This window comes from Erpetoichthys calabaricus, chromosome 3, assembly GCF_900747795.2.
Source record: "Erpetoichthys calabaricus chromosome 3, fErpCal1.3, whole genome shotgun sequence".
Classification (NCBI taxonomy): Eukaryota; Metazoa; Chordata; class Cladistia; order Polypteriformes; family Polypteridae; genus Erpetoichthys; species Erpetoichthys calabaricus.
Genome location: NC_041396.2, coordinates 176,039,265 through 176,062,709, shown reverse-complemented (window position 1 = coordinate 176,062,709; position 23,445 = coordinate 176,039,265).

The following is a 23,445-nucleotide window of genomic DNA, read 5'->3' as shown; positions in this document are numbered from 1 at the left end:
ACTACTTTGTTACTTTAATAAAGTACATTTTTCAGCTATTTGTACTTTATTTATGTAAGCTTCATTTAGGACAATTTTTACCCCACTACATTTTTTAGGTCAAATAGCATACTTTTTTACTTCTTTACATTTTTGAGCAAGTCCTCATTGCTCATTACACACACTAGCTTATAGTGCAGTGCTGCTCAGACACAGGCAATAGAATGCAAAAATAAAAGCGCAATAGCACACTTCCACTGCTCATTTGGTAGGTCATACCCTTGCTTCCCACTCACTGTTGAGAAATGGAAGCTGAATGTGCACATTCTCCACAGTCGTATTTGAAAACAACACCTAAAAAAGCTGTCAAGCATTTGTCTCCAAATTTAAAGAAGCATCTTAAAGTAACCATTTTTGTTTTCAGCTTCTGAAGCCATCTTGTTTGGAGCCCCCAAAGTAAAAAAAAAAGTAGTATCTTGAGCACCTTGGGCATGGGAAAGGCACTATATAAATCAAATTTATTTTTATTAATATTATTATTTAATCTTGTGCAAACAAGTTTTTAAGAGCACAGGTAATATTTTGAGACCACAAGTTGAATATCCATATGTTGTACAGACAAGATATGGAGGAGTATTCTGTAAGCCCAGTTACTGAAACGCTGGTGTGAGCCCAGCCATAGAAATCACTGGTTAACTGGAAAAAATAGACTCAGGGTTCCAGCAAGATCTCGTGAGCTAAGTATTTTAGTTACTACATAATGGAATTTGCCGACCAGAATCTATGAGAGTCACAATGACTAAAAAAATATAGGTGGCTTAATAAGTGAATATTCTAGTTTTGGGCAAAAGGGTGAACTTTGAATAGAGGTATGTTTTATCTTAGTGAATTATTGGATAATTACTGCACACGTTATTCTGCCTTAACTTGTGTGACTTTTATTTTCTCTGAGCATGTTTGTGGGCAGCTAACCATCTCACCCATATGAGCTTGTTGGACATCCCATTCCAACATCATGGGTGTTAATATGTTGTTGCCACCCTTTGTGGCTCTAACAGCCTCAGCTCTTCTGGGAAGACTTTCTGTGTGTGTGGAACTTTGAGTTTATTCAGAAAAAAGAGCATTTGTGTGCTCGGAAACTGGTGTTGACCAAGAAGATCGGGTTCATAATTGACATTGCCATTTATCCACTCTTTATCCAGACTCTGTGCAGGCCAGTCGAATGCCACCATGACACATTCATCTTTAAAAACCTCGCTTTGTACACAGGGGCACAGTCATGCTGGAACACAAAAGGGCCTTCTTCAAAATGTTGCTGCAAAGTTGAAAGCACATAATTATCTAAAATGTCTTTTTATTCTGAAGCATTAACAGTAATCCAGGCCATCATCCCTCCACCACCAAACTTTAAGGTAAGTATTATGCAGTCCAGACGTTGGGTGTTCTCCTGGAATCTGTCAAACCCAGATTCATCACTTGAGAGATTTTGTTTTCTCTGCTGCAGGGTTCAATGGCGGCCTGTGTTACACCACTCCAGCTAACACTTGGCAAATCCGCAGGGTGATCTTAGGCTTTTGTGCAGCTTCTCAGACTATGAGGCATGTTTCATGAAACTCCCGACACAAAGTCCTTGTGCTGATGATGCCTCCAGAGGCAATATGGAGCTCTGTTGTGTGGGATGCAAAAGAGAATAGGCAAAATCTTTATACGTATTTCTATTGCATCCAAAGGGAGAATCTTTCATTCTTCACAAACATTCTGAGTTGTGAATGTAGTCCACTAACCAACAGTAATAACTTGTAACTAGCACTCCTCTTTCCAACTTTCTACATTTTACAATGCCTGCAAAGGTGAATTGTGCTTTGCTAAGGTGTGTTAAGGTAGTACTGTGTTGTTTTCTCACTTCATATAGCATGATTGTTTCCAGTCTCTACTGCTTACAGAATCACATTAAAGTTTGACTCCTATCTTTTCCCAAATGCTGTCATGATCAGTTTTAACTTCCTGCCCCTGTCTAATGAAGAATGTTGGTTCAGAAATGGATGGATGGGTAGACATCAAATAAAGCAGTAAGGATTGATTTTCCCATTACACAATGAAATATAATTCTGTAATGTCAAAAAACATATAAACGCACATTAGTATTTTTGATACACTGCTAGGACTTTTCGTAAAGACAAAGGTAAACAAATTATGTAATGGCTTCCTTTAAGGTACAAAGTAAGCATTCACTTTGATAAATGAGTACTGTCTTCTGGACCTCAGAGGAGCATCCTGATTCAATGAAAACAAACACACCACACCAAAAAACATAACTTTACACACTGACCGCAACATACTTGTTTCGCTGTTAAGATCACATGGACTTTTGTTTGGGGTAGCACTAGTAATAAATACAGTCGAACTAAATTTAATAAATGTCTCCATGTGAATAAAAATCTCACTGTGACCCTGTCATAGCCTAACAAGACAAGACAACTCTTAGCACAGAAAAACTTTCATTTACACACTGTTCAAAGGCAATTTTAACTCTCTTTTATTATAAGAATAAAGCATTCCCTCTCCACACGTCTCATTGCAAGAGGTGTTAATTAAAAACATTTGACCAAAAATAAATCCGGGATAGGACTTACCATATCTGTGATCTCATTGGATCATACTTTACAATCAATGAATTGGATGGCATGGATTTAAATTTGAACATAAAAAAAAGTATGTATAGGGAAAATAAGACCTTAGCCTTTATCCGAGACAAAATAATCATAAATCGGCACATATTATTTAATGCAAGTCGGCTTTATTTCCCAGCTTGAAATTAACCTTCTGGGGTCAGGAATGTCATGTAAAAGTCCTGAAGCAATCTCCTTAGAACTATTTCTTGGAACCACATGTATCTCTGCATCCTTGAGTCTTAGTTGATGATTAAAGAGGCCAGACACACTTTGTGATCCCCTGTGTTACCCACCATATTCTTGTACAGGTCTGGGGAGTTCTCCTGGCTTACTGCTAGGTCACTTTGGAGCCCTTGGAGCAACTTCTTACTGGACGCAATGGAAATGATTATGACTTACCACCTCTTGACTCCTATATACAGTACACATAATGGCACATGCACCTTAGTGCATGGGCCCCTACTTAAAAGTAATAGTAGGTCCCTAACTGTGTCTCCACCCAATTTCCCTTCTGCTCCTGGCAACACCCCCAAAGCAACATGAAGAGTGCCTTCTTGGCACAGCAAACATAAAACTAAAGGGCCTCAGTGTATACACTAAAGCTGATGTCACATTATGTGACTTCTCATCGTGGGGCACATCTGATTTGCCAGTCGCAGTTGCTGATCTCATTATTGGCCCATGTCAGTTAAAATGACTGAATATCACTAGCCACATTTAGTAAATGCATGACAACTTTGTAGCATAGTCATGCCAGCCCCCTTTTTTGATGGCCAATAGCAGGGTTGATTTTCTCAGAGTGATTTGTTGATTAATTGGACTAAGCTGCGGGGCACGTCACATAATACAACTGGATTCACCCGGCTACCAACTGCTTGTGTCTCTTTAAGATTGTGTAAATGAAGACGACAATTGAAAATCGCTGGAGAAATCATATAATGTGACATAACCTTAAGGTGCATTTATTTTTTTGCACAACATACAAGAATGGGAATCATAAGAGTAATCTTAAAGTACTAAAGGAAATGAAAGACAAAGTCTTACTGCCTTTTTATTTCAATAACAGGCTGCTAAACTCAATAAGGCCTAAATAGTGAAGCCTACAAAAATCACTTAAATGTAACCTATCAATACCTGACCATTAATTTTTTTTGTTGAACAATAACCCATTGACGACAAGTGAGAGGAAAATCAAACTCTAGTCAACAGTGTCCCAGGCAAAAATAAACCTCCGGGGGATCCATGGTCATTTATAACAGACAAAATTAGGAGACAAAGTCAGCCACAGTTACAGTCCTAGATACCTTTGCCAACTGGCTTACCACCCTCTCCTGGGCATTCTACAGTCAAATCTGTGCTGGATAATCTAATATGATGACAAAATCTTTGGATCTTTTGATTCCAATGCTTTCAGTACCTCAGACGTCTTTTAATGGGGAGGAAAAAAAGCCTGGAAGTAGAACAGTGTCACTAAGTGTGACACCAGGATAAGAAGAGGAACAGATGAATATGAGAATGTTGGGAGACCAACCAAACTCATAAACTCATAAAAAGGGGGCTGAAAAACATCAGCAAGGAATGCTGTTGCCTCAGCACTGGCCTGAGGAACTGTAGATCTGCACATCTCCTTGGGTTCCACAAACAGCTAACAGGACAGATAAAAACACTAAAAAGACATGACTAAGGGATAAAAGATAAATGATAAAAAAAAACAAAAATACTTAACAAACAACAATGAAATGTGTGACTGTGGTTCTGCTTCAAGAAGGTAATTTCAAATGATCTGAGTCAGAGTACATTAGGCGACATAGGTGGCTGCTTAGGGTGGCGTCACTCATGGGGTGTTGTTTATGAAAGTTAAAGGGCCAAACAGCATGGGGTGAGCATTCCATAAAGTCTGTGGTATGTACATAAAGCGGCGCTGTTTCTGTTACTGAAAACACACAGGTCAAGTCCAATGATATTACTGACTACACTGAGGGTCACCATCTTTTCGCCCGTCCTAGAGCTCCAAATAGGCTTCAACTGTGTACTGGACAGTGTGGATACTTCCTGGTGCAACATTGGCTACTTTTTGATTTGTGTTGCTACTGCTATTCAGTCTGCCACAGCTTCTGTTCTAATATGTTGGTCTTGACCCACTCTGTGAGTACCTTCCTCTTCCCATCGTCTCCATCACTGATACACTGTGAACATCTTCTATCCAGTTTGTTCTACAGTTTAATGGAAGGACTATCCTCCTTTGTGAAATGTCACTATATGACTCTGATCAAACCCTGTTCAAATGGTGCACGATGATGTCTACCGGGCATGAAAAACATTTCACAGATTGCTGCACAGCATGTGGTAACATAAATGACCTTTCCTGTAACACTGTGAGCAACATTTACTTACCAGAAGTGGTGTGACTTTCAAATATTCATGGTGTGCTCCATTGATCTTCAGACTTTACTCACAACATTGCCTGCCCTTAGTTTTTACCATATCTCATTACAGTGTTTCAAACTGGATTCTTTCTAGGTACTCTGTTTTTACTTTCCACTATATATAAAATTCTCACAAAAGGAAGCCAGCATTTTCATTACACGTTTTTCTGTGTGGTGAATTGCCACTTTACACTGCTGAATGTCAGAACTGTCATTCTGTTTTGCTCCTACATAAACACATATTTCTAAAATGCTGTTTTTACCTCATTCCTAAGTTGCTGTGATACTTGCCATGGCAATCAGATTAATTAACAGTCTGTCTGTACAAGTCCCAAAGGCAGTATGAGAAAATTAATACAGTCTACTTGTGCTTGATTTGCCATGCAACAAGCTTTCACAATTGAGAATTTTGTCTGGAGGAATGCCATCCCATTTTTAATATTAATGTTGATAATATTAACTGTTTCATTTCACAAAGACTCCCTTCAGTTGCATATATAAACATCTTGCCTATTTAGTTTATTTTATTCCATTTGTTTTAATGACTTTTCTTACAATGTGTAAATCACTCAAATGTAGCAAAGTACAAATAACCATACATATATTTTTTAAGAAAACACAAATTTCTCATAAAGCTGCACTGAGGGACCGCAGAAGTTTGCTTTCTATTGTATGTTTAATATAACTACGCTAGAAGATCCCCTGCTAATAGTACATTGGTAAAACAGTTTTTTTTCTCATTGAGAACCCAACATTTTCAGATTGTAAGATTTTAATTGTAAGTATAATAGCAACAAAATCTAAACAATGAAAATCACTGCCTTAATCCAATTACATTCTATTGTTGTTAAAGTCTTTTATTTATCTGTTCATGAGGCTGTGATACTAGGTCCAATTTTAATAAAAGAACTAAACACTTTTGCACAATCCACATTTGCCCGGCACATCTCGGTTCATGGCTATCAGTGGTTATGGGTTCAAGAGGCTCCCGGAAGTGACCTAGGAGTGTGGAGCTGACAAATGGTGGCTGCGTTGGGATGAGCCAGTGGATCAAAGGATCAAAACAGCAGAAGAAGAAACAGCAAGTGGGTTTGGTGCCTGACTATTGTAATGAACCCATGTGCTCATGCCTGGAGAGGACTTTTAGAATTTGGAACTTTTATTTGACTAATTTATATGTTACTAATTTTATTGTAATTTTAAGTTCTTATTTTTTTAATGTCCTGTTTTTAGAAAGGGTTTGGGCTTTGTTTTAGAGAAGGGTATGTTTTTAGTGTTTTTATGATTTTATTGCAGTTTTAGGGGCACACCTTGGACCTGAGCCACTGGGTTGGAAGGAGTGTGGAGTCTTCCCATGCAGCTGGCGGCTTAAGGGGGGAGGTGAATGATACAAGGTGCGAAGTGAAGTGCGAAGTGAAGTGCAATTATTAAATGAGTTACCAAGTCTCAAAGCATGCAGGCTCCAAAGTGCTCCAGGTGTGTGCAAGCATGTGCCACTCTGTGGTTGATTGGGGTGCTTGACTGATGACGCTTTCACATGCAAATACGAGCAGTTCAGTCAGGTGCCTAATTCACATCTGCACCCAATCAGTATGTATAAAAGGAGCCTGCATGGCACAGAATGAGTAACAACAGAGAGAACAACATGGCTCATTAAGGAACAGAAACATGAGGGAACTGTATCGGGTGCCTGAGCAGAACGAGCCAGCTGGAGAGAGAGGCAGAGCAGTCGTTAGCCCTGTGGAAGAGCGAAGGATCAGTGCTCTAGGAACACATACTCTCCACTGATTTACAAAGGAGTAGGTTTGATGGCAGTGGAGTCCTCCTTAGTGATCCAAGGGACACGAGGTGTGCGCAACGACAGACAGGAGGACAACCAACCCAGAGCAGTCTTTCAGATGCTGATGGAGGCAGGCAAGACAGGGATTAGTGAGGAAGACCTCAGATGCTGGAGTCTCCGCTGGCTGAGCAACCTGTGGGTGAGCCAGGGAGACAGAGAGGGAGTTGCACTGGGTTCATGTTGGAAGAAAGGTGGAAGATTAAGGACCTGATGACTGTTTTTTCATACTGGTTTTAGCTCTGGGTTTTAACTCATAAACTATATCTATCTATCTATTCATTGATTTTATGGATTATTTATTTAAGGAAGAATTTTTTTACTGCACTTTTTGAGCACTTTTCTTTGGATTTTAATAAAAGTACTGAATTCTTTTGCACCAACCCCTTGCTAAATATTGTGTCCTCTTTTGCCCGGCTCATCTCAGTTCATGACTATCAATGGTTAGGGTTCAAGGGTTTCCCAGAAGTGACCCGGGAGTGTGAAGCCAACCCTGACTGTCACAGAGGTTTTGTTCATTTTAAAATTCTATTCCCAAGGAATGTGAAATAAATACAACATACATTATTTAGTATACATTAGATAATGACAAAAAGAGTGAGTTACATAACCTCGGTCCACAGAGTGCCTTTCCTTGTAGTGGGCATACACTCTATGAACTATCTGTTGATAATGCCATTCACTGTGAATGACACTATATAAAATAAAAGATGTATTTAGCTTCATTGACTTTTCTTAGGTACCTGGCACTGTTATTCATTTTTATAAACAGCTTTTTGATAATTCATCTTTCTACAGAGTAAGTTCAGTTCTGTCCCATATTTCATGAGCAGCCAATACTAAATCAACAGACAAATGATTTCAAAGACAGACTGAGGAGGCTGCCAGCTTTTCTGTACAGTGTTAAAATGTCTGGAAGAAGGCTAACCAAATTGATCTTTTTCAAACCCCCTGCGATTTATGTTGTTGTCTATTTTTTTTCAGAATGCAGGCTGATTTTATTTTGTTTTTTTCTTTCTCTCTCTCTCTCTCTCTCTCTCTCTCTCTCTCTCTCTCTCTTTCTCTTGTCTGCACATTTTTCTTGTTTGTTGTTCTCTGCAAATTTATATTGAGCAGCATAGTGGTAGTAGGGTTCAAAAGCCTCTTCTCATTCTCAAAAATCCAAAGCCATCTCTGGCTGGGTCTGCCGTCTTGGTCTCTTCTAGCTGGCTAGTGGTTTCTGAAGGGCTACAGCTATTGGATAATGGTGATTGTGACAAGGCTCATCTGATGCAATGTTGCCAAAGAAGTGGAGTCAACTCGCTCTCAGCTGTGAGACTGGTTGACAAACAGCGATGCACGAGACTTCCACATTATTACATGACAGACTATCGGTAAGTCACATGCATCCAGACAAATATTTAGTCAGCATCCATGTCTTGCATGTTCAGAGCATTACTGGGAAAATATAGGTTTTATATAAATGTAAAAGGAATGTAGCGTCCCCCTTTATATGGGATCATGAGACATGTCTTTCCAGCGGCTTCATTCACCTGCATGCAATTGGAAATCATTATAGTACTTCATATTGGAGCGCCTGGACTGGTGAAGGTACTGTCAGAGTAAACAGATTACTCAGTAACTACTACATGCTTGTCATCTACACTAATGCTGAACTACAATCACCTCCAAACTGCTGGATTTTCGCCCTCTGCAAACTGATGTGTATGCCTAACTCACATTTAAAACAGTGACAGGTTCAGCATGTACAATGTTTCTGCCAGAAGTACCACATCATCTGTAAAGTCCAGACTGGTAAGCACCTGATTGTAGAAGGTCACTCCAACCATTTCTTAATGGACTCTGCACTGCATGATGTGTCTATAAGCACCAGGAACAGGTCTGGCTTATATAACCCTGAATAACAAAAGTAGGCCCCAAAAACCAGTCTGATCTCATGCCATCTGATTGAACACAAATGTATGTATTGGTATAAATGGCTTCCTTGAGGTAGACCATTGTACTGCAGCATCCACCTTACAACCAAATGATCAACTGAATCAAAGTAGCTTTCAGATAAACATGCCACCCACAGTGGATTATTGAACTTCTTTCTCTTTTGTATCCAAGTGTTTAGTGTGATGAATAAATCAATGGTGGGGCCACTTGGAGTTAAGCCACACTGCTCTAGGCATCATAATGAATGTACTTGATCTTTTACTTTGTTCAGCTTCGCTGTAGTAAACACTTCACCAGGAACTATCAATAATGTTTTTCACCAGTTATTTTTCCATCTCACCTGTTCACTTCACCAAATCGCCTGAATCATGCAGGTCAGCCACTGATACCCATGGCTGCCAACGGCCTTCAAAATTGCTGATAAAATGCAACACAGGCCTGAAGTCTTTTTTAATTCTCAGCAGCTATCATTTCTATCCAGGTTTGTATCCTGGTAGGTTGCCATTTCCTGTATTGAGGGAAAGGCAAGCAGCTGCTTATGATATTTCATGCAGCAGTGCACCTTTGTTACTTTATTGCTGACAAGGTGCCTTCCACAATCAGCAATGACCTTTGTAGGCAGGCACACCTAATTTGTTGAAAGTGAGCAAAAGCTTTTGCCAAAATGCCAGATGTGAGTGCTGCATCATCCTCACTTATTTTATCTTCTGCCTATTTCCCCTTGTATCATCTGACCAATGACCTATACTAGCGATTCAAAACCAGATTCTCATCTTTCATTCTGGTCAGTCAAGTGGAATGTTTCTGCTCAGCCAGCTGCAATATGTCATCCCTGATTCCTTCTTGACTAGTGTGCTGTCAGAATCTAGCAATATTTACTGCAGCTTCACGGTGTTCTGTCTTATAAAGTTCCCAGTCATTGTGATGTCACTCACTTAGTGCTGAGAAGCGATTTTGAAAGGCTCCTGCATAATATTAGTAGAGTGCAAGTACCCGCAATTTCTGCATATCATGTGGCTTAAAATTTGAATTACGCAAATTGTGCTTGTGCAGTCCTATGATGAAACTCACCACCAAAGGCTGATAGCTACTAAAAAAATGGAAGGCCTCCCTATTACAGTGATTCACCAAGATGTCATTGACCTTCTTATGCAATGTACTGAGAGGGGTGTGCAAGATTTGTTTGGGGTTTACATTCTGCATGCATTTTATAAAAAAACACATTCATAGGAGTCAACAAGTGCATGTATTGGCAAAGATTCATCATAAACAAGGAGGGGGGCAAAAATTTTATGCTACAACATAGACAATAATCCAGCAAAAAAAAAGTAATACTAATATTTATGAATATCAAAAGTTCATGCACAAATTATTTACAAAATATATGTAAAGGATCAATACAGCAACAGGACTGTAACCCCTGGCTTTGACTATGTTGCTAAAGACTCATTTAATTTAATTTAATTTAATTTATAGTATTAGCCTCTCTCATATGCACTGTAAAACTTATGTTAAAATTCCACAAAATATCATCCTCAGTTGTTTACCATTGTTCTTCACTTTCTCTCCCAGCATGCTAGAAACACTGGCATCATGCAAAGATTGGATGATGATACCATATTATTTGCATACTTGACAAAGAAACAGTAAAACGGGAATCATAGATGAATGTTTAAAGATAATTTGTTCTACAATTTCATCAAATTTTGTGATTATGTTTTGATAGTTTATTTCAGAAAATTTAATCGAATGTATATTTTTATGGTTTGTGCAGTTGCAAAGTGTGGTTTTGGTTATGCTGTCACCATCACCATAGGCTACCTTTTATGTTTGTGGATTAAAGAGAGACTTCCCACACCCAAATGTATTTCAAAACCTGTTAAAAAGTATTTTTTCACTCACATAACACAGAATCAATGTTTTTAGAAAAATCTGAAATGCAAAAAAAAAAAAATGAAGAAAAAAAGAAAGCTTGCCAATACAGCCTAATATACACCAAGTTAGCATGTCACTGCTTTGTTATTTATTAGGTCACTTCTGTCTGATGAACAAATTTTTCTTAACTTTGTGGATTCTGGATAAACATTGATACACTGTCATATCAGATTTGAATCACTTGCATAATTAATTTGAGCAATCAAACAAACAAATTAAGTATGATGCAAATATTGGAATTGAGTCATGTTTAATTTCAATATGAATGTAGCCTTAGTAAGGCTGTAGCAATACAAATACTCAAAAACAGCCAGTATGGACATTCAGCTTATTTTTACCATTCCAAGCCCTTTTTACCTTTTCCCTAGCATTGCTCCAAGGTAAGGGAGGGCATTTCCCCTTAGTTCCAATAGGTGGGCCTATGTGTATGGACGCTCTAGGTGTAGGGGTTTCTATACAAAGTGTACTCTGCCTTACTCCTATTTACAGTATTCCCTGTTTGTGCTGCCACACTGAAACTATGAGTCAGAAATATGTAGTTTTGCACCTGTACAAAACCTCCTAAGCCATGTTAATTATTAGGTATCCCACTGCCATGTGGACCAATGATCTTGGGAGGATCATGAATAATGCAAAACACATCATTAAAGTTACCAAAACACATGACCAAATTATTACTCTTGGTCAAATGCATAGCACATTCCATGTATCCACTTGAAATTTTAGTTCATAGATCACGTTTATTCATACTGTGAGCATTTCACTGGACACCCAACTTCTGCTTCAAATATTAAAAGCCTAGTCCATGTTGTTATGGCTACATATTGGTTATGGCTGCATTATGGGTTAGTGGGGTACCAGATGTGGTGCAAAATAAGTGAGAAGACTTTCCTCTGTAATTTATCTTATTATTCATACGTTGTCACACATGCATGTCCGAGGATTTCCTCACGGGCTTGTTCAAGGTATCTGATAACTTGCCCAGGCAAGAGGGAGCGCTGTTGCTAACAGTTTTTTTCCTTTTCTAATTACAGCTCTGAGAAACTGCCCAATAAGGGCACTTAACCCCACGTAACATAAGGAACCTGGCTGCCTGGAAGGAGGCATCTTTTACAAGCAGAGCAGATTGCCAGATAGAGCTCTGATGACTGACCCAGATTCACAGTGGCAAAGAGCCGGAGTAATCTTTTGTTCATTTGATCCTAAAGGGCTGATTGTTAAAGCCAAAAAGCATTTGTTTCAATTGAACTGTAATTGCTGCACCTGGCCACAATGTTTATAGCAACTCTTATGTTCCTATAACTTTTTTTGTCACGTGTGCAATGTAATTACTTATCTAGAAAAATATTGTTTCTTGTACTATGTTCCAGTTTCAGGCTAAAGAGCTGGGTTAAAATTGGCCCTGCAGTGTTCTAAATGAACCCTTTGGTGTGTTTGTGCGCGCACAACCTGAATTTTCCAGTTTAGTGATTAAGCTTAAAGGCTACAGTTCATATTCTCAGTATTAAAATGAAGAATTCTTTTTTTTAAATCCTACCACAAAGTCTATGTGTTTTTCTTCCTTTTCATGGAAAATAAGCAAGCAGTGTGATCCTCCTTTTACAATGAAGCACAGAGTCCTGTAGAGATAAGATATATATTGTTATATCTGTATATGTATAACATATTTGTTGGCCTCGTCCTGCCCAGGAAACTCAAGGCTGTAGGGTGGTTGGCACTGGTACCAGATAGCCCCAGAGTCTTGTGTTTGATTCATGCAGTGAGTGTAGTATTCATGTTCTTTCTGTATTATTGCAGCTTATCCTTCTTCATCTTAAAGCCATTCAAATCTAAACCTGCAGTATTGCTGTTTCAGTTTAGAAAGTTTGTAGCCAATATGTTTTCTTTGGCAGGAGTTGGTCTAAATTTACTTAAAATATATATCTATATTACTATTACTTTTGGTGATGATGATGCCAGTGGGTATCACATCACAACATACCTAATGCCATCATCTCATTGTTTGATTTATTGTGATGCAAGCAGTGCAAGAATTTTCACATCTTGGAAGTCATTGGCAAAAAAGAGACAATTATTATTATTTAGGTAAGTTCATTTTAATATTAAAGAATCTGTATGCATAAAGAAAAGTTCTATTATTGACCTACCAGAATTTTCATGCCAAAAACACAGCAGCCTAAAAGTAAAGCAAACACAGATATGAGGTGACATAACAGAAGTACTTAAAATTAGAAAATGAATTTGTACAGTAAATACCACTACGTACAAAAAAAAAAACGAGTATTTCAACAGTAAAACTTGGTTAAGAGTAAATTTTGCACAAACATTGCAAAGTATCTCTTGACACAGTGAATCATAATTACTTAAGATAATTTGCTAAGTACTGTGGTACTTTGGGGGTCTTTAATTTTCATGTGAAGGTATTTCGAAAGAGTTAAGCTGGTGACACATTAAATGAATTCTAGTTAAAGGGAGTTTCAAACTTGACAGCTACAGCTGCTGATGTCATCATCTGAGGATGTCAAATACACAACTAGAGGATAAAAAATTGGACCATTCTGTGATGACTTTCCAGCACAGTTTCACATTTCTAAATTCTTCCACCGTTTTAATAATGTGCTGCCTGACAGAGCTGGTGTTGTGTGAATGCTTTTCCTGATACAGCAAGTTCAGCCACAACCTCAGTCCTTTGTTTTCTTTTTTCCACTCTGTCATGGTATTTAAAACACAAGACATGAGACAGATAAGCCTCTTTCCTGTTTGTGAGGTCCAAAGCATCCTTGTTCTTTATTCCTTGTATCTGGTGTTCTTCCGGCTGAGTTCTCATTAGTTCTCACCTCTCCCACACACATATAAGCCCACTGGATTGTCATAAGATGTTATCAAACCTGTTTGATTTTGTCAGTGCAAGTTGCAGACTAATTGGACTGAGTCAGTGGGTTTATGAGACCACACGGGCGAACCACAACTGCCTCTGGCTCACTAACATCATGTGGCAGTGCCTGTAGGTGAATGCAGATTGAAGAGCCTGTTCTTGTTAATTGTATGTTATTAATAATGAACGGTGAGATAAAGGAAGCAGTGCTATGAGTGCCTAAAATGTATAAAAAGAATATTCTACACATCATACGCTAGGGTGGACAACTCCGATCCCGAAAAGCCACAGTGGCTACAGGTTTTCATTCTAACCATTTTCTTAATTAGTGTCTAGTTTTTCCTACTAATTAATTGCAATTTAATTTATTTGCTATTTAAGACTCAAACCCTTTAAATCAGGGCTGAGCAACATCAATCCTGGAGGGTTGTAGTGGCTTCAAGTTTTGTTCCAAACCAATTGCTTCATGAGAAGTCATTCATTGCTGATGAAGGACTTATTCCTCAAGTGATATTTTTCTGGTTCATTTTAGTAGTCATCGCTTGTTAAGAATTTGAACCCTTAATTGCTTATTTTAATCTTAAATAGCTGTATTCATTTTCTAACTGCTCCTTATTATCAATAAGATATAAATGACAAATGAACCAATGGTTCAACATCTAGCTTGTCTCCATTTCCACCTGTGTGTTTTCATCATTCACTATCTGGTTTAATTAAGTACTCAGAAGGAAACTGAAGAGAGAGTGAAGAACTGAAAATTAGTCATTTGTTTTAGGCTTCAGATCAGTAGGATGATACATGTATCATTAGTAAGAGAGATTGAGAGCATGCACTGATAGCGCATTGTTGCACTCACCACATGATGAACCACTTCAGGATCCCAAATTAGGACGGTTCAAATGGAGTGGAACAGTGTGAGTTTTTTTTCAATGGCTGGAGTGCCAATCCTGCCACCAACCCCCAGATTTTCCCTGCAAGTTAGAGGACCTGCTTGCAGAGCTGGATGGAGGTTAAAATCATACTCAGGTTTGAGCAATTGCAGGTTAAGGGCCTTGCTCAAGGGCCCAATGGAGCGGAATCAATAAAAAGGAAAAAAAAATCTGTGATTTAAGAATGAACTGACATGGTAGAGTTAAAACACTAAGAAGCCATGAAATTAAATAAGATTTGTTCTTGGTGAGGACTGCCTTCTAATTAAGCAAACTGGGTTGGAACAAAAACCTGTAGCCACTGCAGCTAAAGTTTTCCACACTTGTATGTACACTATAAAAGCTGCCTATTGATCACTAGCCTTCTCTGCTGATTTTGTTCTTCCATTGTATCCATACATTTCTTAATCATGTTCAAAAATATCTTCTTAGGTCAGTTGGAAGTTAAAATTATATGTATAAGTGCGCATGTGCCCTGTGATGCTTGCTTTCTGAGACTGGTTTTGTCTTGTGGCAATTACTGCTGGTGTACTGGTTTAGTATTCTGTAGTTGGGCAGAATCTAAAATCAATACAGTGAGATGGGGCAAAAATAATAATTTGTTTAGTTGAAAGTGCTGTATTCCAAAACATATATTAGTTTATGTATATTCAGTAAGATTTTCATAACCTTGTCTTGACGTAATTTTGGGACCATAAAGAATGCAATTAATGCAATTTAGACTGAAGATATGTCTTCGTTTCTCTGTATACTTACTAATTATACATAATTTTCTAATATTGTTTTTGTTAAAAGTCTGTTTCATGGGATATTACACACAGTAAGCATTTCAATTTTACTTCTTTCTAAATCAGCTTAAAGCAAAATTGATGGCAGCCATCCAAGGTAATAAAGAGTGTATGAGTGTGTGGTTTTCAGAAATCGATGATCAAGTCTAACTTATCTTGAATAAACTACTGGACATCCCCTGTCTTATTTCTTTGTAGATGTGATCTTGTCTGTAAATTAATAAGGACACCTGCCATAGCTAGCTTGGAGTTCACTATGTATGACTGAAGAACACAAAAGTGAGACAAGTCCAAGCACTTCATTTAAATCACACTGCCAAGTATTCCTTCTGTCAAAGGTACATGGCAAATTTACAATGCACAGCATTTCTTGCACTATCAGGCAAGCATTCAGGCATAAAAGAACTTGTCATTGATAGTTTCTTGCTGGAACTGACTAAATGGAGTGTGCCTGAAATCTGTGAAAAACCAAGGCCTACTATAAAAAGGAGCATTCTTCCCTATCCTGATTTGATACAAGGAAATACAAATGATCTGTGGAATTAGAAGGAAAACCTTGGCACAATGTGAAAGTGCAGCAGGTTTAACATGCTGAACTCATCTTTCATTGAACAAGACTTGACAGGAGTAGAAGTATAATTCCACTTCAGATTTCATGGTGCTGGTTTCCAGAAAGGTAAAAGGAGTTGCACATCATTCATAAGACTATCACATTCATGTTCAGTTATAAGAGCATAAAAATATGAAAATACCTTCTAGTGGATAAGATGGTGAACTGGAAACCTTCAGGTTTCAGGTTCAAACCCCACTGATGTGTGTTCAAAAGTAAATTGGGTGCACACTGCTGCAACAGCAAAGCTTGTTTAGTGAAACAACAGCAGCATGGGGAGAATTCATATCAATGACATAGTGTAAGTTTTTAGTATAGTAATAAAACAAACTCATTGCAAACTCCTTTGTGAAACGTTACTTCCAATCACAAGGGGCTTCATAAATTTTTGAGTATGACCGTTTTCACAGAAATGCCAGTATTCATCATGTCTGTTTGTGTACTAAAGTGTCTAAAGTAAGAACCAATTTAATGACTATCCACAGTATACACATTTCTTATGGAAATAAATTCAAAAACATGGAGAATGCAGAATTATTTTTCTACCACAAACATATTCTGTTACTGTAAAAATAAGTTTTGACAAAATCACATTCAGGTAATTCATTTATTGTACTGTAGCATTCATATAAAACAGATTGAATGTTAAATCAATGTCTAAGTTCCCAGACATCAATGATGCTTCAAACGCATACTAACCGTCATTAATGAAAGTGATATCACCCGTGTTCTCATCAGAATGTCTTCACTTGAAGAGTTTATTTGTGATGACAGCTACAAATTACTGATTACGATTGTCCTGTTTTTTTTAAGCTTATTTGTGGTACCATAAGCTGCAAATTCCTGAATGCCATTGAGCATTATTATTGTTATATCCATTTTTTATAAACATGTTTAGAGAAAACAACTTTTAAAATAGGAATAAAAGTAATAACTTCACAGCTCGACAAACACTATCTATATGACATTCTAGGCTTTGTGCCAGCACACCTAGCGACAGAATGGAGTAATTTGGCTGTTAAACTGCTGCTTTAATATCATCATTATTAGAGATCTCAGAGAATGGTATGCTGCTACAAGCAGAATGAGGCTGTTGTTCACAGTAAGTGTGCATTAGATCACAAGCAGCGTGAGAAAAAACTGTAAGAGAAACTAAACATTGACGTTTACTTTTTAAAGCCATAAAAATCCACAGCCTTAGGCAAATGTACATAATTAGTATTTAAATAAACTGAAAATCATCTGAAGATTGGATGTACTAGGAAACCTAAAAGACTGAAAGATGATTTAAATAAATATATCAGAGTAATTTAAAGGAAAAAAGCACTGTGGGAGTGATTCTGGACTTAGTGGCGAAAGAGGAAATTATAAAAGTAATTGGACTTGATGAATGAATGAACGAATTGATAAATTCATTAGACAAGCAGTTTGGTGAAGTGTGTCTAAGGTAACCACAAGGTTTTCAATTCTGTTTCCAACTCTGCCTAAGTGTGTTACCTTAAGCAGGTCAATTAATCTGCCAGCACTACAACTGTAGAAAGTATCTGAAATGAGCCATAATGTAGTCACCACGGATAAAGAGTTCAGCCAAATGAACAAGACAGTATCACATCCTCAATGGAAGGTGTGTTTACATTATATTTAGATCAGATACTGCCAATGTTTGTACTTTAACCTGACCTATACCCACCCTAAGGAAGCACTTGTCATGTCCTGTAAACCCAGCACATGCTTTTCATTCCATGGATTTACTTTTGATGTTCACATAGGTACAAAGCTATCATTTTTTGATTTGTTTCATTGAAAGATTACAGCACAGTAAAAGTGAAACATACATGAATTTTAAACTGTTTTGTGAGTCTGTATTTGTGTGTACTGTTTTGTCCTGTGAGTTTGTAAGGTTTAAAGTGTGATTCAATGGAGCGATTACAAGGTCATCAACGACAGCTCAATGCTACCACTTCAGACTGACCCAAATGCATATTATGTTATGAAAAGGTATGTTTCATCCCTCACAAGCATTTTCCAGGATGAAATACTATCAGTACAATTTTGTTCACATCGAAATATACAATGTAAGCTTGACTAATATCTCAGGATATGTACCACTGCTACACTCTATAAAAGAAATGAAGGATATGGAAAAGACATGTAATTACTTAGAAGAAATGTACTGACATGGAAAGAGGATCTCAACAGTGCAGACTTAAATGGTTTGTAGATATTAATTTAAGAGTTAGAATGAAGAAACTGAAAACATCTGAGAAATGGTAAGTCCTGAATTACAACAGACAACATAAGAATACTACACAGTGACATATAGAATCTCATAAAATACTAGTAAGATGTTAGGACAAATTCTGGAGGTATTCTTTGTTTTTTCTGTCCTCCCGGCCATCTGACCTTATGTTGTTTTGTTGTTATTTATTCTTGAATAAATATTGGCCTCATCTTAATTTTTTTCTCTTCTTGGCAACTTTCTTTTGTCATCTTGTGAAGCATTTTGAGCTACATAGTTGTATGAAAATGTGCTATATAAATAAATGTTGTTGTTGACAATACACCATCACTGTAATGGCAGGACTGCAGGTAGGATTGCCATCTCACTAAACTTCAAATTAATGAATGTATTTTTGACAGACCGCTTCTATTCTACTTTCCACAGACCTGACCAACAGTTACATGCTTCTGAAACTCAAAAGAAAATCCTTTTCCATGTTTGTGTGAGAACTTTTATTACAACACCGTGCTGACGCTTCAGTGAATGTATCACTGTTTGGCAACTTCTGGTTGACTTTGCTGCCTGATAGTGAAAAGAGAGCACAGAACTCAATCTCTTTAGTTTTGCCCTAAATGATTGCCAGGCCATGCACTTCAAATATATTTGCTAAGAATTTAGAAAAATGTTATAAACTAATCTATTAGCTCATTTTAAACTGTTTATAATTTATCTTGTGTACATATAAAGGTAGGTAATAGTTTATAGTTGCTTTTAGAATTAAATGAATTATAATAATAAAAATCTTTCAGTAATCCTGTGAAATCAAAGTACATTGTTGGTAAATTTACTGTGTACGACACATTTGTTGTAATTTTTCAACATTTCCTTTCACCCATCCATCAATTTCATGAACTATAATTTTCCATTTGTCTGTTGTCCAAAAAGTACACAACTTCAAAATGGGGGAAGAAACCCCAGCCTACATGAAGAAAAACTCACAAATTCATCACAGACGGAGGTTGAGTCAGGTCCCTAGCCATGTGTTTCCTTGAGGTAGATCCAGTTTTCCCCCTTCTCTCAGGACAGCAATAAACATATTTGTATGAAATCATCAGTTTAACAATAGACTGGCACGTTTCTTGAGAAAGCTGCATTGTTTTGGGCATTTTTTTTATCCCAGAACTTAACTTTAGGAATGCCAGCACGTGGTAACCCAAAGAAAGACAATATACTTGCTTTATTAAACAGAACAGCATGTTTCAGCAGGTCTAATAACATTTAAAAGGTTTCTCTAATAATGAATTTGCGTTTATACATGATCGTTAAGACACTGAGGAAATGGCTGCTGAAATGGGACTTTGCAGTCATAGGTGAATCATAAATTAAAGAACAGTCATTTCAAGCAGTAATTGCCATTAGCAACACTAATAATGTCTTGGTTGTCTTTTAAAATCAATTTAAAGTTATCTTAATAAAGAAGGTATTAAGTTCCACCAAAAAAATAAACATTTCTGGGTAATTCTAAACTTGTGACCAGTGGTGCATTGTATGTCAGCATAGCAGAATCCCAGTGAATCTGTCTTGTGCCAAATCATCAATAAAAAAGAGTCAGGAATACATGATATCCCTAGACTAGAGGCCTTTCCACATCATACTGTTTCAAAAAGGATTTTCTTTTCTTGCTAGATAAGATACTCTAAGGTTCCAACCTATGCCTTTGAAATTACACTGTCTTGTATTTTTACTTTTTGGGATTTTTTCTCTGGTGTGCTACTGCTGGTGGACTCAAAGCTCAGTGTAATCTTCATCTTCCCTTTAACCTGCCTGTTTTTCACTCTGAGCACGCTATGGTGGCTGACACACTTTCAAAATAGTCTTTTGTGCTGCATTTGGTAAAAAAAAAGAGTTCAGTCCAGCATAATTATAAGCAACATGCAAAAAAAGGAGACAAAAAGATAAATGTCAGCTGTAAAACTGTTATGTAATCATTGTATAACATGTAAACTGTGCAAGGGAGACAAATTGATCATGCTGACTTTCGAATAACATCACTATGGTACTATGGTAATTAACATAAAAGCATGCAAGAAATCCAAATTGATGTAATTTATTTTCTTCTTTCTTTGTTCTTTCAGTTATCACATAAGAAATTCAGATTTTACTGACACCTCATCATTTTCTTATACAAGATCTCCACCTGCTGTTAGTTTGAACACAATACCAGTGAAATTTAAAGAAATGTAGGAAATAGACTGGACACATCCTATGAAAAGTTTGTTTAATATGTAACATTTATTTTTATTGTTAAATTTCATTTAGAAGAATTATGTGTGTGTGTTAACCATTCGGTTATTATAGAACAAAAAATAAATTATTGTACGCAGTATAATATACAGTGTTTACATATATATACAGTATATGTATTTTTGTTACATTTGTTACAGAAGACGGACTAGGCTGATTGCTGGACTGCTGTATATATATATATATATATATATATATATATATATATATATATATATATATATATATATATATATAAAACAAGATAGCCTGGCCACAGACAGACATGACACCAGATATTCACAACACACGCGGTTTATTTCTCTTCTCCTACATACAACACAGCACAAACACAGTTCCCAAAGACTCACAGTCCTTTTCTTTCCTTCTTCTGCCACCTCTACTCTACTCCTCAAAGCTCCTTCATCTTCCACCCAACTCCGACTCTCTGAATGGAGTGAGGCGGCCTCTTTTCTAATGCACCCAGATGTGCTCCAGGTGCTCCCTGATGATTAGGAAGTGCTGCATGGGCACACGGTGTACCTGCTTCCTTGTTCAGCCGCACTTCCTGGTGTGGCAGAAGTGCTGCGGCCCAAGGCACCTTAGTCCTTTGGGCCCCCCTGGTTGTGGTCACGGATCCCCACAGGGTTGAGCATTCCAGTTCCATGGCTGCCCTCTTGCATCCTGGGGAAGAAATTGCCCCTCTCCCGGTCCCCTGCTTCTCCAGGCCTCCTGGTGGGGCCAGATCCTCGTCCGTCTATCATTATATATATATATACTGTATATATATTGTGAACCACCAGGGCACGTAAAGCCACTCTGACCCAACACAGACAGGCAAAGACACAAGTGCAGCACACAACACACTTTTATTTACAGTGGGGTGATGCTTTTCTTGCTCCCCACAGTCCTTTTCTTCTTTCTTTCTTTCTTTCTTTCTTTCTTTCTTTCTTTCTTTCTTTCTTTCTTTCTTTCCAACTCCACTCCTCTTCTGGCAAGCTTCATCCACCTCCTCCCAACTCTGAATGGAGTGAGGCGCCCACTTTTATGTTGCTCCTTGAAGTGCTCATGGTGGCTCATTAGCGTTACTTGGAATCACTCCCAGGTGTGATGGAAGTTCAAGGTAAGGCTCTGCAGCTCCCCCTGGCAGCCCCCACAGAACTCAACAGGGCTGCACAAAACTCCAACTCCCAGTGTGCCCTGCGGGAATCCATGGTGCCACAGCCATCCAGAAGGGCTGCCCTCTAGCGTCCCAGGGGAGATAATGCCTTACATGCTCTCTGCCCTAGTCCATCCATCCAGCTGGTGTCCCAGCTGGTGTCCCAGCTGGATAATGGCTGTGGCCACCCATCACAATATATATATATTTATATTCATAGGTCTGAATTGCAACCTGATTAGTTGCATGGTTACCTACCAGGTAATGCATGTAGTTGGTCTATGAATGTAATACTCCAACCGGCACAACATCAGAGGCTTCGCCTCCCACGCTGATGTCTGAGGGTTGATCTCCGTAACAGGAAGCAAAGGTGCATACACCTGATGAGCCCCAATTAGGGCAAACACGTGTTGTGTACTCATTGTATTATTTGGCATATTCTGTATAACATACATATTCAGTATATGTGTATATAGTACTGTATATATATTCTGTATACAGTATATGTATCTGTATACAGTATGTACATTTTTTTTTGTTCTCTGTATTAAAGTTCAGTATGTTGCTGTTTGAGTGTGGATTTAAGAATGGAGTGCTTGCTGACTAATGCATGACAGGCTTGTATTTTTTTTTGGTTTATTATTTTATATGAGAAGATGATTTGGTAAAGTTTTGAGTGAAGTTCATTTTTTTCACCTTCACTTTAATGTTAAAGAGTATTTTTCTGTTGATTAATGTCAAAAAAGCCAAATGAAATCAGCATGTATCAAACCTAAGACAGGCACCAGCCATACATGGGGTATCAGTCTATTACAGGACACTCTCACAGGCATCAGGTTAATGTCAAGTCATCATTTAAATTAATATATATGTATGAGTTACAGGAATTTAAAAAGTCCACAAAGGAAAAAGGAAAAAATCAACACAGGCAGGGGAGAATTTGAAAACTCCGCATTGACATCGACCAAGCCAAGAAACGAACCACGTTCCCTAACTGTCTACCATTACCTCACATCACAAAAGTGAAAGGTCTTGGCTTGATCTAAATCAAAACTTGTCTTAGCAGTAATTTTTCATTTATACTTTCTCAAACAAAATGCATTTTATGAATATTATGAGATCTTTTATGATTTATTTATACTATGATTTTCAAAGAATATTTTGTCATTTGTTACAGAAGAATGACTAGGCTGATTGATGGACTGTAATATAAGAGTTATCAGGAAAGTTTGAAGGAGCTGAACCTTGAGATTGTAGGGAACAAAAAGATAATGAACAATAAAAAATAATAAACATTCACCCATCTGTTTTCTAACCGCATTTTTCTCTTGCATGGTTGCATATAACTGCAGTGTGAAATGCAAGGTAGGAATCAAACCGGAAGGCGAGGTCACATTACATAATGTGATGGGAAATCTGGACTACTTATGCAGACATGGGGAGATATGTGCAAACAAAAGAGTTAATAATCAGTTCAGGATTTGGACTCAAGTCTCAGGAGATGTGAGCCAGTAGTGTTAACCACTGTTACATTCTTAAATTAAAGGAACAGGGCAATAAATACACATTTAAATAAATCAATATATCATCTGTATTTTGCAGATACTAATTTTATTACTATACCACAAAATTTATACCTCATTGTTTGAGACTGTGGTTCCATGCCTTTACAGTGCTGTTTGATAAAAGTATGACAGTGATAAAGTGAAAGATATTTTATGTGAATAAAAACCAGCATTGCTGTAGTACAGGTGTGGCTGCAGGCATTTATTTCAACTACAATGTCTCCATTA